The following is a 12,145-nucleotide window of genomic DNA, read 5'->3' on the forward strand; positions in this document are numbered from 1 at the left end:
CTATACATTCCCCAAATCTCGGATCTAAATTCGTATTTTTCCTACCTATACAATTTTACAACCAAGCGTCTGGAATTTTCCTTACATAATTAGAAATCGGGAACAAAGCTTTTTACAGCATCCTGTAAGTAGGGATTGGCCGAGATGTGGAAGTGTTATTCGAATTCTATTAATTTTTTTGTTTTTTCTTTCGTTAAATTGATCGAGGGATAGGGATGCATACATAATTGGACAGCGGGCCTATGTAAATAAGTGGCAGGTAGGGGAGTTGAAGTATACGCTGGTACTACTGCTGCTTCTGTTGGTATGTAACTCAAGGAGATGCTTAATTCTTTTGCGGTAATATTGTAATGAATTCTTCAGCGTCGCATTGTTCCCGAAACAAAAGAAGGTGCCTTTCTAAATCCCGTGCGTAAATGGATTTACGAAATATCACGCTGAATCGTACCGAAAAACAGAGCGAGGAAGTTTCAAAAAAATAATAATAGTAATCGTAATTACAAGATATATACAATCAGTCAAGTCGAGCATTTGAAACTTTTATAGAGTATGATTACGTCACAGGTTCACCGAGAAACTCATATCTAATTCTTGCAAGTACGGGATTTATTATGGAGTTTTCTTTGATCACCTATACTAGTCAAAGCCATTTCCTTTAGGATACTTTTAAATTAATAGAATTTTGTAAAAAGAGCAGACTACTCCATATTTCATTAATAAATGTTAATGTCTACAAATATGTTAAATATTTATAAGATTAAGAAGGTATATTCATGTAGTATGCTGACGTGACTTAGAATAAGTTAGGTCTTAATGTTTAAATTTTAAGTTGTTATAGTCATAAGAATTATTTACTTATATTTAAGAAAATGTACATGTAGCAGTCAGATCCTCGGACGCAACCCTGTCATAAAGTTTATTATCGTTGCTTAAATAAAAAGACCTCTGGGACGGTCAAGAAGTACCGATTACTGTACAATTTTAAAAAGGACGGAATCGGGAGTCGAAGAATAACCCTCGAAAAAGTTAGACGTCGTAAGGGCTTGGCTCATTCATCTAAAGCTTCCATGTTCTGTTAAGTTAAATTTATTCATTTTGTAACTTGTTTCTTTAATAAATCCTATATTTACACGTCCCTGTTAACGTTACTGTTATATCCCTACATTCATATATATCCTAAACACATATTTCATAATTTTTATTTTCTGTAAAGGATAATTCCTAGTGATAATAGTTTATACGCAATTAATTCTTTAAAGTATGATTTACGTACTTGCAATACCTACATATGTATTTGTGTTGTCTTGCCAACTTCATCCTCTTCTAGTTTTTCGTGAAAATCTGTTATCTGGAGCTTTCGATTGATTGTGTGTTGATGCAAGCGGATTTTCACACACTCGAAAGATAAAAGCATTTGTATGGTGTACATATGTTCACGTGTCTATATTTGCAGAGACGGCACTCTTGGATATGTGCGAGTGTGAACTTTTGCAGATACTTGAGCACACTAACCGCGTTTATCAATACACGAAGGCAGATTTGTCTTCGATGCAGAAAGTGCTTAATCTGCTTACTGTTTTTAGACGGTTCACGCGTCGAGAAGAGCTTTCGTACGCCGCTGTGTTTCGGTAGAACTCAACCAAGCCAACAAATAGATCAAACTGCCAGAAGAATTTTTTGTTTTTGTTACATGAAACTGTAATAATCTCTAAGTCGGTTTATTTAAACATCTATTCTAGACGGAATTCAATTTAAGCTCCTGAAACATTCTTTATGTCTATCAGTATTGTAAAATGTGGCTGAATGAAAGATATTCGACTCCAAGGTAGTCAACCATAAAATGAGAATAATGATGAATGAATGCATCCCAGTTTTTCAGTACCTTTATTTGATGATTTGCTTTCGTATCCGAATGGCAAAGGTGTCACTTCTCGGCTACTTATAATAATATGAATATTGAAATGTAATGACCACATCTGAGTAAAATAAGCATGGGCTACAATTATAATACAATATCTGTAGAATTTAAGTGGTAATTTGTTAAGTAAAATTATAAATCGGTAATTTTCGTGATTTTTTTAAATACATGACTCAACAAGAAAGACACAGCGTGAGAGAGAGAGAGGGGTGAGAGTACGATATTCTATATCCACGAATATTTCTTTTGTATGCTTGATTAAGTCCGAATGATTAACTATACATGACTTTCGGCCGAATCCCTTGTTTGTGAAGTCTAGCAGAAAGTGTAACATGTCAGGGTTTATTTTTTAGCTACACTTTTAGGTTTTCTACGACTTATATTACGTTTCAACTTAAAGAACTCGATTCTCCTGATGAATTGTTAAAACGCATCACAGACGAGCTGATTTCAGCTACCTAACAAATACAAAGCTAATGATATTATAAAAAAGAGGTAAATTAAATAAATGTAACCGTTCAAGCAATTGCAGTAAAAAGAAAGTAATGATTAAGAAATCATATTTTCTATTTACTGTTCATCTATGATCAGATTAATATTTGTACCATCATTAAAAAATTCTGATATTTATGGTTTCCAAGAAAATAAATAAGTAATGACTGTTTTGTTTTTGCCCTTATTTATCTCTGAAGTAATTGATAATGCTAGAAAATAATAATTCTAAGTTGAATTTACCTTGATTTGTTTAAATAGCTCATTTTTGTACTTGTGAGTATGTCTGTAGTGAGCCATTACTTTTTTATGTATTTTTCCAAATTAAATTCATTAGATAAAAGGTGTATTAATTGCACCAAAAGTGTTGTCCCCTTAACCTCCGACATACACGATGCACCGTGTAACATTACCATTTATAACAACAATGCCACTTTCACTATTTGAAATTAAAATGAGTAGAAATTGTAGTGGTGCGGCGGTGGATTCACATCCCTCATCCCCCTGCGATTTTAATTATGATAATGACCGAATATATCAACGTAAAAGCATCATCTCGTATAGAAGAGCCCAGAAAGTTCGCCTTAATTACTCGCGAGTGTGTAAGCAATGATCAAAGAATTAAAAGTTATCAACAAATGGAATATGTTTATACAATAAATGTCGCAATATGAGAAAGAAAACATTCAATACAAGCGTTCTCTCGCGGGACGGGATTATTGTGTACAAGCCGGATCATTAGATGGAATTCTAAAAGAGTATTCATGTACGAGGTATTTAAAAACCTGAATGCAATTACTCAGGAATTACAGGGATCAGTGTAGAGAAGTAATTCATTAATATGATTAATTCAATATCCTTTTACTTGATGAGAATTTATAATATCATGAAATTAAAAACGCTTGTAATTTTTACAAGTAATTCATTAGTTTTTGACTTTGTCGGGTTACTCAATTGCGTAGAAAGTGTACTAGAGAAATTTCTTAAAATTTCTTGATGAGAAACGTTGTACTTTTATAATCCTGATATACCGCATGCGAAAGAGTGGATCTTCCTATAGGCAATCTCGAAGTATACAGTACAGTCAAATACAAATTTCTATACAGCGGCAGTTCGCACATAGTCTGTCATCTTAAAGTGGCGGATGAAGCAAAATAACTTTGAAGAGATTCATTATCTTCTTTGATCGAATGAGTGAAACTGGTACTGACAAAGAGGACGATCGGAACCTAAAGTTAAGGTACATGTAGTTAATGTAATACTAAAGATGTTTCGTGTGGATAATGTCATAATAGGTAATTACAGCAGGCGCAGACAACGATAGCCACTTAGTGGCAGATTTATTGTTCTATCAGCCACTATAAGATAGACAGACTATATGCGAATTGCAGCTTCGTAGAAACATTTTTGCTATTATTGATGAGAGCGGCATATTATAACTCTACAGCAAGATCTGCACTTTCGCATACTGTATAAGATTCTTGAATTAATGATTAAAAGATCTTAGAAGTTGCTTCAATATCAAATACATTACCCGAAAAAAAATGCAAAAAGTACAAATATGGCTGTATTTTCTCATTGTTGCCAAATGTTAAGTAATATTTGAGATTTAAATTCTAAAAGCGGTTATTTATTGTTACTTTCAGATCATGGTGTTATGTAAAAAAAATTTAGTTGGTTTTCGTCCAGCCGATTTTGGGCATCCCACTGGAAGACCTTTCCATCCTAATTGATTCAATGAGCTGCTACAGAGTTATGGTGAGTTCTTGCTAGTTTACTAAGTTATAATCAGTTTAATATTATAAATGAAGAAGCAATAAAATCGATGGTTAGGTGAGGTCGGGGGTTTATAGAATTTAGTAGTGGCTAAAGAAAGGCTTAAGTTATGCCAGAGGAATTTTCCCGCATCATCATTTTTCGGTAGAATTTTTTGTAACGAGTAGGTTCGGTAATGCTTTGATAGAGAAAAAAATGTTGATTAATGAATATATGTTGACATGGAAGTTCAGGGTGGTTGTGAAAAGATATTGTGGAGACTTAGAGTAAACACAAGGCAGTAGAATGGAGACAGAATGGTCTGAGAAGAGTCCAGGAGGAAGCATAGAGAATCAGAGTGATCGTCAAAAATTCAGGAATAGTCATGGGGGCTCAAAGCAATGGCAGTGGAAATCCAGTTAAAGTGACCAATGATATTGTCGAAAAAGACAAAGAGATTCAGAGTTGTCAACGAAAATCCAGGAAAGGAAGCTCAGAGTTATTATAGAAAACGTTCAAAAAAGAAGTGGAATCTCAAATTGCCGTAGTCTAGAAAAGATGTGAAAGCTCAAAATAGTCAAGGAAAATTCATAAAACGACATGAAAGTTCAAAGGAACAAGGTAAAGTCATAGGGGCTTACAGTACTCAAGAAAAGCTCAGATCATGGAAAAAGAAGACCAAGGATTCTGTAAGCTAAATAAGTTAGGGATAATGGCTGCAGTAACTGGTCAAAGAAGATCAAGGAAAATACATAAATTTTTCATCTCTTAAGCAGTAGACACACCGTTACGATCTTCCATCACGAACAGAAGAGAATGTGCATGTTGTTATTACAGTGTGTAGCTTTTTTGCGTTTCTTGTGTTATATGCATTTAGTGGAAGAGTAGACGTTTGGCAACTCAGCAAAACTTCTCAACACAGTTGGACAATTCTGATATTCTGAGCTCCTAGCAAGCAAGCAACGTGGTTCTGTTCCCTCGTTCTGTGTTTGAAACGCCGGTGTAAACAAACTGCCGCTGCTGGCCGTTGTGATTCGATGCGTGATCATGCTGTGCGGTGCAGTTACCTACTAAGCGGCGATATATACTAAACGACCATTCGTCGCTTGTGACTCGCGCTGCTCCGGGCGCATTGCACCTAAAGCTCTTGTGCTTTACAAGAAGACATACGAACGAGTCTTCGAGAAGAACGAATCGGAAAAAATGCGCGAAAACGTAAAAGTTGTGCGAAGTGGTAGCAGCACCAGTTATAATCTGTGCATCTCGATAAGTTCGCGATTCTTCGTAGGACGATTTTAACTTTCTGTGTGGTAGGAGATATAAGATATCCGGCGTTGTGCGAAAAAACTTGGAAAACTTTCGCTGACGGATTATTATTAAGAACTCCGATGATCGCTTTTCTCCCTGATCTGTCTGACTTTCTGAAAAAGTTTTACTAGCTTCTCCGACTTCCTTCCTGTTAGCCTAGCGTAAGTTTTTCAAGTTTTATTTCTCGTTGAATATGAACCAGATCGCTGTAAATCCATTTAATGGATATTGCATGGGTGTTACAGAAAAAATAAAAGGGTTTAATAAAGCATTGAAAGTATTAAGTACTTCTTAAAAATATTTCAAGTTGTTGAGAAAACAATAAGTAGGTATATGTTATTTTAGAACTGAGAGTCGCCACCAAGAATTAATACATCATGTGGGATTTGATAATATACGTAATGTTTTTTACAATTAAAGTATTTATTATTTAAAGGTCTACAAGTGTCCAGGACTTCATTAAAATTTATGGAGAGTATAAATAAAAAACAACATAATAGTATATATCAATTGAACAAATTCAATTAAAAGTTTTTTGTGGATTGCTGAATATTTTTGATTAAAGTTTACCTTTTTGAGAAACACTAAAATTATTTTGATCGTTATCATTTGTAAATTAAATCACAGTAAAAAATTAAAAAAATGCCTAACATTAAAATTATAGCGGTTTTTTTATGGTTATGGTCAATTAAAAGTAATTTTACAAATTCTTTTCCTACCTTCATATAACTTTAAATTATTGCTTTACTAGAGGGAAGGAGGATCATTACAGTTTTATCGCCCCATTTTTAATTAATTTTATTCAGAACTGAAACTCTCTCTCAACCTTCCTATTATTACTCTTGGTATATACTCATATAATGAATCTGAGAAGAATCTTTCGTTATCATTATAAGTATGTGTTACTTTGAAGGCGGATAAGTAAAAAACGGACCCCTGTACATAAGGGGGAAAAATTATATTCTGAGTCAATTACGAAAAGAAATTTGTCGGGAAATTATTTAAATTGGTGAAGTAGACTTATTTAAAAAAAAGTCTAATGACAGAAAAATTTCTTATAAATTCCTTATAGAGTTTGCTTTTGATTTTACGATATTTTTTTTCAAATAATGTACGAATTAATATGCTGCAGCTTTCTTAAATAACATCATATAAAACGTTCATTAAGTGGCAAGAGCAAAGTCAGCGGAACCAAAAAACGGACGGAGTAATTAAATGCTCATTAAATGCTAAATAAGTGCCCTAATGAGAAATTAAATGTTCCGACAATTTTTTCAAAAGTTACTTTTCAATAAATATAAAATTTCATGACTTATAACAATAATTTGTCATAAAAGGATTATGAGCAATTTTATACAAAGAAAATTACTGTATCAGTGATATGCTATTTACGGGCTCAGTAAAGATTAATTAGGTGCGCTAATGGGAAATTAAATGCTTCTACCACTTAATTAACCCCTAATTTTATATTTTCAATGCTTAAATAACTTTTTGCTCATGTTATCTTTGCTTAATCTTAAACTATGCAGAACAATAATTTTGAGAAAATTTTCCTGAGCATTTAATTTCTCAGGATTAGCATTTATTGGTTCATGGGTTTATTTTTGATTCTGTTTTTCCTATATAATGAGCGTTTGTATAATTGTGAAATTTGATGGATTTTATTATGTACTCACTTTATGATAAAAAAGTCCGACTTTTTATTCTTTCATTTTGCTCACATGAAGCATTTATAGAGATTGCTAATACTCTATTACGAACTCGTGCTTAAGCATAAAATCAAACTTTGATATAACTATTCTATTGTTTGTCGTAAATAATACTTATTAGTTATTTCTATTGCCTATTGTTTATCAATTTGACGCAGGTATTAAAAGAATTCGGCGGAAATATTATTACCTCTTCTAGCCCAATAACTGTGTTTAACCAAATTATTTATACTTGATGTGGTTTCTATTGTTGAACTGGGTATACTAAAAAAAGACAATTCAATTGTAGGAAGTTGGAAGTATTTGTTGAATATTGTCGCGTGATGCAAGTTAAAACTTTTTTGTTTGCATACGATCGCATGCAGCCCACATGTTTCTATTGTGGAATGATGTGTAGATAATAGGTGTACCTACATTGTCCAATAATAATAAAACGAGCACATGCTAATATACAGTTCCGATTTGTTTTCATCAGCTGAACTTCTTTCAGAATATTCTTTTACAAATGCTATTCGAATTAACGACAGTAAATTGAACGTTTAAACTATTAAACAGAATAAGAAATATTAACGAAGTCATGAGCCATCACTATAGATGTCGATGTAAAAGGACTAATATTGTTACAAAGATCCAGTGTTTATTTTATCATTTATTCATTTTCATTCGAAACGAGTTGACCTTTAACCGCTCTACCACTTCCTATTGGTTAAAATAGGAAATTAACTGTCCGCAGTATTGTTCAATGTTCATACTTTCGAAGATTGTTGTTTACATCATACATATACCAGATTGCTTAATAGGTTTCTACATGACTTTATTTAAGGTTACGTTAATAAGAACTTCGAAAAGAAAACCGATTTTTCCAGATCATGGATGTTTTATAAATAATAAAAGACAAAAAATATTCGTTTAGACTTTGCTTTTAGCAAATACATTTTTTCAAAAGAAAAACGTAAACTGGGCACTTCTGTTTCTTCTTTTGAACACTTTTCGTCGGAAGCAGTAAAAAATCATACAATACAGTTAAATATGGGCGAGAACTTAAATAAATATNCACATTTTGTGAAGTTGCTGTATGCTTTGTAACGCTTGCAGTTTTAAAGTGAACTATATTTTTGTGCAGCACATAACAACTTTTCATATTATGGTTTAACCGCTCTACCACTTCCTATTGGTTAAAATAGGAAATTAACTGTCCGCAGTATTGTTCAATGTTCATACTTTCGAAGATTGTTGTTTACATCATACATATACCAGATTGCTTAATAGGTTTCTACATGACTTTATTTAAGGTTACGTTAATAAGAACTTCGAAAAGAAAACCGATTTTTCCAGATCATGGATGTTTTATAAATAATAAAAGACAAAAAATATTCGTTTAGACTTTGCTTTTAGCAAATACATTTTTTCAAAAGAAAAACGTAAACTGGGCACTTCTGTTTCTTCTTTTGAACACTTTTCGTCGGAAGCAGTAAAAAATCATACAATACAGTTAAATATGGGCGAGAACTTAAATAAATATCCGCCGCTAACTTTATTAGTCCGCTGCGACTAGATTACTTCAATGCGAACTAAATTAACTCATTGCGAACTAGAATAGTCCGCTGCGAAGTAAATCAGTCTGCTGCGAAGTAAATCAGTCCGCTGCTAAGTAGATCAGTCCGCTCCGAACTAAATCAGTCCTCTGCGAACTAGATCAGTCCGATGCGAACTAGATGAGTCCACTCTGAACTAGATCAATCCGCTCCGAACTAGATCAGTCCGCTCCGAACTAGATCAGTCCGCTGCGAACTAGATCAGTCCGCTCCGAACTAGATCAGTCCTCTGCGAACTAGATCATTCCGCTCCGAACTAGATCAGTCCGCTGCGAACTAGATCAGTCCGCTCCGAACTAGATCAGTCCGCTGCGAACTAGATCAGTACTAGATTAGTTTACCTTCTACAATATTTAACCGGGATGGTATGATGCGATCTTACGTTATATAAAAGCCTGTGTCTCGGTTCGCGCAGACAATCCACCCCCTATTTAACCGAGTCTTTAGAGTGAAAGTCAATAAGGGTAAAGTCATATCAAAAGCGAAATATTTAATAAATCGGATATGCAAAAACAAGGTTTATGAATCTTCTTGTCTGTTGTAATAGTAAAGAAATAATTACAGCATTTTTGTTTTATTGAAGTAAATTGAAATTTATGAAAATATTTATACAAAAGTTTCCAGTAATAGATAAAACTGGCATCGTATTGTAAATAAGAATCTTGTTTGAAATCGTCATGAATAAAACAAGGGTATTGAGAAACCATTTTATTGCTATTACTTTTTTTATAGTAACCACTTTTTCTTCGCACTAAACTGTCGCGTTTTATCGTTCTTAATTTTAGAACTTGAAGATGAAGTGTCCGTATAATGGGCCATGAAAGGTAATGTGTCCCATTTTTATGTTGACATTTCAATACTCTATTGTATTTTATAGACAACAATGTTTGTGCAACGTGTAGTCGAGCGTGCTAAAACTATTTCCACGACTCCAATCCGATCCGCTTCACTTTCGAACCAATAATAAGTTAGTTCATGCCGTTTCGTTTGCGAACATAACTATTTTATTTCTTCCCACAAAAGCTATAAAAACCGAATTGAGTTTATTATTGCAAAAACACTAACAAGTAGCTCTTGGTCACCGTGTGTATATTTAGATTTTCATTGTCATTTTATGCAGTTTCATCAATTCGCCCTGTACTAATGTGCCACACTATAAAATAAATTAAATCGAAACTTTACACGGTCTGTTGTCGTAAATACGAAATAAACATATCTATTGTGTATATATAGATTCTTGTGCCAAGAACAAAACAACTGCTTTACGAGAAGGGGTGAATTTATATACACATTGAAGAAGGCCGTTTTATCTGATCAACTAATACCTTACAGAGGAAATAAAACGTATGTGTACGTGAATAAATTCTGGTAGAAAAAGTTTCTTTGTCTGATGTTGTATTTATTATGATGTAAACTGTATCACATTTAAGCTCTAGTAGAATTTACTTACGGTTCACTTTCTAATGAATTTTATTGTAAACACGACTGTTGTTTTCATTTCTTTAATATCTCAAAAGAATTAATTGCAGCCAGTAAAAGTTCTTGAAGCAAATAATGTTTAGGAGCTTTCTCCTCATGACCTAAAAGCTCACATGTACGCAAGTGTAACCCACGATAGTTTTAAAAAATGATGCTCAGTGTATTTTGTAACCTTTAGCAATTATCATCAGGGAATTTTATAAGGACATGTTTTTAAAGAATGTATTTTTTCCCAAGATTGACGTACCTACACATACATATTTATGTTCAAAACTAATACTAGGTAACAAAAACTTATAATCGGTAAAGAGCTTTCGAATTGAATGTATGTGGTTATTAAAAGATAAAATATATTTAAAAATGTATGAAAATAAAAACTGCTTGTAAAGTTAAAAAGATGTAGAGTAATTTTTTCAGAGCGTTGGTGAAAATTACTAATTCTGCAATTAGTTTCAGAGTAGGTACTTTTCTTTTTTAACCGCGTAGCCGTTCTTCACTGTTAATAACTTTTTAACACATTTTGTGAAGTTGCTGTATGCTTTGTAACGCTTGCAGTTTTAAAGTGAACTATATTTTTGTGCAGCACATAACAACTTTTCATATTATGGTATAATAGTAAAAAAACCTCATGTTAACTCTCAAAGGAGTATATTTTATTCATTCTCTCCTATATTTTAGTATATATTAACGTCACATAGGGTAATAAGTTTTTGATTGTAAAAGTGATTACCTCATGATGTTGAGACATTGTTGTGAAATTAATATTTAATTGGGTAGCTACCTGAATTGGAGGCCACACCATCTCAAAAAGTTAGCACCATAACAGTTGACAATCTTAATGAATTATCTACTGCAAATGCCATTTGGATTCGGAAATCCAGTTTCTTCAGATGGTAGCCATGAACGCCTAAATTAACGGAATCGACCGTCATAAAGTGACAAGATTATCAACGGAGCAAGTGTCTAATGAAAAACGTTATAATTATTAATGGACGTATAGGCAAGCCGCATAAACAACTCTTAAGAGCCCGTTTACATATTGAGATTTCCGCATCAGATGTTTTACGACATGGCGTAATATTCGTATTGTCAATATCAGACAAAGCAAACAAAAGCGAGGCGACCAAAGATCATAACTGCCCTTTTAGAATCCACTATCCGCACAATGGTCAACTTTTTGTGAAGATTAGGAGGCGGACGAACAAGCGGCGGCAGCGGTGGGCAGCCACCCCAATTTAGGTCAAACAGCCTGAACGAGCTAGTGAGCACGCTTTCATAAAGTCCGATCAAAGTGCAGCCCACAGCCAATGTTGTGTCGTATAAGAAAGCGGAAGTGGGCCTCAAACACGACGGTTACTTCGAAGCATCTTCTTTTGATGGAACTCTAATAGCCATCGGTATTATGTATACCCATTATACATTTCAACAGAGATACGATTTATTCGAAATACATACATTTTAAATGCAAATACAAAATAATAGATACCTATTTTTATCTTGCATTCAAATGTATTTTTGAGAAAAGCATTTTGTATTTTACATAAAATACATTTCCAAATGTATTTTCTATTTGTGAAATGCAAAATACTGTAATGTTCGTGGGTTTAACAAAATTTACTTCTAGGACTGACAACGACAAAAACTATTTATTTACATTAATAATTAAAGAACTTAAAAATACTATCAAATTATTATTAAACTTAGGTTATGAATTATTCTATTTATTTACACTATTCACTGCGTTATTTATTTCACTGCTATCACTGTCAATATATTTCTGGATTCACTTCTGCAACTGTCAATTTATTTCTACTTCTGTCGGCGATCGTCTCTTCATTTAAATTCTTTTGTTTACTTTCGGGAACCTTCTCGAAATGTCCGGAAAGTTT

The 12,145-nt window shown here is 33.3% G+C and overlaps 1 protein-coding gene across 3 annotated transcripts in view; it reads left to right on the forward strand.

Annotated features, from left to right (window-relative positions):
- Positions 1-5,226: 5,226 nt before the first annotated feature.
- Positions 5,227-12,145, forward strand: part of LOC108744840 (kinesin-like protein CG14535) — a 294,798-nt gene continuing 287,879 nt past the window's right edge. For all 3 annotated transcript variants that reach the window (XM_025975061.1, XM_025975062.1, XM_025975063.1), the window contains exon 1: positions 5,227-5,634. The gene's annotated coding sequence lies outside the window, so the exon portion shown is untranslated. The remainder of the gene's footprint in view (positions 5,635-12,145) is intronic.

The sequence above is a fragment of the Agrilus planipennis genome, unplaced genomic scaffold (genome assembly GCF_000699045.2).
Source record: "Agrilus planipennis isolate EAB-ADULT unplaced genomic scaffold, Apla_2.0 scaffold35, whole genome shotgun sequence".
Taxonomy (NCBI): Eukaryota; Metazoa; Arthropoda; class Insecta; order Coleoptera; family Buprestidae; genus Agrilus; species Agrilus planipennis.